This window comes from Cyanistes caeruleus, chromosome 9 (genome assembly GCF_971803275.1).
Source record: "Cyanistes caeruleus chromosome 9, bCyaCae1.hap1.1, whole genome shotgun sequence".
NCBI lineage: Eukaryota > Metazoa > Chordata > Aves > Passeriformes > Paridae > Cyanistes > Cyanistes caeruleus.
The window spans coordinates 20051171-20055184 of NC_141709.1; positions in this window are offsets into that span (position 1 = coordinate 20051171).

The window sequence follows — 4014 nt, forward strand, 5'->3', positions numbered from 1 at the left end:
GGCCCCGGCCCCGCTCCGCCCCGACCCCGCTCCGCCCCGGCCCCGGCCCCGGCCCCGCTCCGCCCCGGCCACGGCCCCGCTCCGCCCCGGCCCCGCTCCGCCCCGGCCCCGCTCCGCCCCGGCCCCGGCCCCGCTCCGCCCCGGCCCCGGCCCCGCTCCGCCCCGGCCCCGGCCCCGGCCCCGCTCCGCCCCAGCCCCGCCCCGCTCCAGCCCCGGCCCGCCCCGCGCTGCCGTGAGGGGACGGCGGGCAGGCTCGCATGGCAGGGTTGGTCGCGGTGCCCCGGCGGATTTTTCGTCCCCGGGTAGCTCCGGGAGTTATCGATGGTCCCAAGGCAGCGGCTGCGGCTGCTTCGAGGCCGGGTCAGCCCGCCCGCCAGTCCTGGGCGGAGGAGACCGGGAGCTGGCCGCGGCCTTTGCCGTAAAGCCTCGCCATCAGGGTGGGCGGCAGAGTCCCCTCGGGCGGGCGGAGGTGACCCTCGGGCACGTCTGTCCGCGCACAAGCGTGGAAATCCCGCCGCTCCAGGGACCGCGGCCCGGCACGTCCGGGGGCTGGGCCCCTCCGACCCGGCTCCGGGAGGCCGAGTATCGCCCCCGCTCCCGTTTCATGTATCTTGAGTTTTTTAAGTCAAACCTTGTCTTCACCAAAACCAGTTTTCGGATGGAACGTCAAAATGTAAGCTGGGGAAGAAGTCGTTCAGAAAAAAAGTGTTTATTAAGAAATGTTTGCATAAACATCTATTGAGATGCAACTAGACATTAGCACCAAAACATCACAAAGAGAGTTTTTGAAAACCTTTACTACAGTAGCAAAACTCAATAGCAGTAATCAAGCAAATTAGGAGAAAATAGTCTCTAGTTTTAGAAATTCCCATTATTTTAACATCTCTAATAAAGATTGTTGAATGTTCAAGAAGAAAAAAAAGGACCTTTGACATGGCCAGGAATTAGAAAACATTCACATTGTGGCATCATTGTCAGCAACTTAATATACCCAGCTTGAAAATGATCCTGCTCATTCAATTAAGTAATTTATATCATAATCCAAAGAGTAAGTAATGTGTGGCTGAATTTGATAAAGTCAGAGGAAATCCTATGGCATTACAATAAGAGGTGAATTCCAGAGAAGGGAAATAACTAACAATCAAAGCAATCTTGCTTACATGCCGGTCAGATTCCAGGAATTAAAACCAAAACAAAACCCAGGCTGTAAAAAGTTCCTATTGTTCCTTTTATCCTGATGAGAACAGGGCCTGAAAGCTATTGTGTATATGTGTTTCCTTTTCTTGAGTAATTTTACCTTTTTCAGCTTGTATTGTCTTGCTTATACATATGTGTGTTTGCATTTGAAAGCTATATGGCAAGTTTGTTTCCATTTCCTAAAATTAATGTTACTGGTATATAGAAGTCCCATGAGTCTCTCTTTCAAGGCCCACTACTATATGGCCTGATGAAAGCTGATGACAGTCATGTAAGTGCTGGTTACAATTCACTATGATATCACATGAGCATATGTAACATCAACATAAAAATATTTAAATTGGGATCTACAGGTGCAATTATTTCACTTCATAACTTCCATTGGTGCTAAGTTACAGTGGTTCACCTTGATGGATTTCCATAAGAGATGCCCAACAACAGAAAACAGTGCTGCCTGAGCTTGTAGCAGAAGCATCACCTCAGCTGCGATGTGCCCCATTAGTGCCCTGGCTGTGTAGTATTTACAGGCTGGAATGAACAGCCATCGAATCGGTCTAACTCTTCCCAAATCAAAACACTGCTAGTTCTTCCCTGAGGCTTGCAGCCTGCTGCAGCCCATGACATGTGAGCCTCGCCTGCCAGAGAGGAAACTGCTGCTTTGTGTTACAGTGTCTGGTGTCTTTAGTATTGGTTTTCCTTCATAAAATGGCTGGATGTAAGAGGAACAAGACTCCCATCCCTTAAGCCCCCATGGGTTAGATTTGGAAATTTGGATTTGGAAAACCTACTTTTAGTTGCTGCTTTCCTGAGGAGCCCCAAACAGAGTAGTACTATTTCTTAAGAAAATGCCTTAAGTAGCAAGTATTTCTACCACGAGCAGATGGGCTGCTTGGCATGTGTGCAGCACTGGATCTGGTGTTTCAGTTCTCACTTTTAACATCCTTCCCCTTTTTATGAATGTTAAGCACTCAAAATGTGAGTGAGGGGGAGAAAATAACTCTTCAGCTAGTGATTACTACACTTATCCAAGAGGAGGATCTGTTATACTGCATGACTGTATAGTTCATATGAAACTCTAGTTCAGATAATTTTTTCCCATTTTGAATTTAATGTATAAATAAATTAATTTAATGGGTCACAACCTGGAACTCCATGCTTTCTAAATTCCACAGTGTTCTACTACTCTTAAAACACTGCTGAGTTTCTCCCTTTCTTGGCATTCTCTTTCTTTACATGCTATTGGCCTACTGCATACTGTCCAGGACAAACTCTGGAAATTTTTTGGGCATCCTAGAAGGTGTTAACAGCCTAATTTTGGAGATTGCTGTCGCCATTTTAAGAAATTTCCACATTCAGGCCATCTGCCCTGCCCTTATTGGAAGCTTCAATATCTTGTTCTAGTGGGAAATCAGGTCCCTCTCTACAACTTCTCTTCAGACCAAAAGCATTGTCAGGGATTTGGCTTTGGGATAAACTGATATATGTGGGTCTGGTAAGGAAAGCTATGCCTTAGTACCCAGGCTTAGTTATAAGCCAGATACTGACATAGGGAGTGCTGAAGGTGAATTCAAAGCACGCTCTGTGTGGAGAGATATACAGCAATGCATTCTGAGAAAATCAGTTACAAGGGCTGCGGCTGTGCTGGAGAAACAGTATCAAATAATAGCTCTGAAGTGTGGGGTAGACAACAGGGAAGGTCACTTGTAAAAGTGCTGGAGCCATAAGATTGTCAGGCTGAAGAATTGTCTCAGGCTGAAAAATAAAATAAAGCCTGCCATGTGCCCAATTCTGAGAATTCAGAAGAGGGTGAGTGACCACTGTACCAGAAGGTATGGTGAACAACATAACTTTACCTACTGTCTGCCTTTCCTGTGACATACCCCAAAAGAAGAAATAACCTTTTATAGAATTTTACTGCTGGATATAAATGGACCCTGAAACAGCCTTTCTGTGAGTAGAAATAGAATTAATGTGGAAAACCCAAACCAACCAACCAACTAACCAAAATTATGTTAATATAAATGTTTGTAGTATTATAAAAGTATTTTGATGTAAAGAGTAATAGCTTATAACTGAAATGATTCTCAGTTGACTCCCACTACTGCTTGCTGACAGTATGGGAAGTAGTGTTTGCACCATAGTCATCAAAATGGGTTTTTCCATCGAAAAGATGAATTCTTCCATCCCAAAGATGGATTCTTTGGAGTCAAAGATTTGAAAAACAAAATCCCAGAAATGCCTTCAAAAGTCAGTTTATCCTGTGCTAACACTGTAAATGAAACAAAACCACTCTGGTAGCACATCTAATCCCAATAATGTAGTGCCCATGCTGGAATTCATGCCTATTTAATTCTGTAATACACTGAGGGTCACATCTTGTGTCATTGTGTGTATATACACCACTTCTCTTCCCACTCATGATTATGTAAGTGAAGCATATCTTTGCATAATATATATTTTATTAATATTTTATATATTTATGTAATCATTTTATGCAGTTTAACAATGGGAAATTAAGAGTTCTGGCAATGTATTACCAGTCACAACCCTGCAGAACTCCAGCTAATACTTTGAAGAATAGTAGCAACCCTGGAACTAGATTTTCCAGATAAATGTGTGTAAATTTGATTAACCATCTGTTGATGTACTGAAAAGACATATAAAAGGAGCAGAATGTCTATTTAATAACCAAAACTTGTTTTATTAAAATAGGTAAGGGCATTTGTTTGTCTGTGAGTCTATAGATTCTTTGCCAACATTAACAACTGTAAGCTTAGCTTGATAATAACCAGGCAAAGATTATAAAATCAGTAGTGC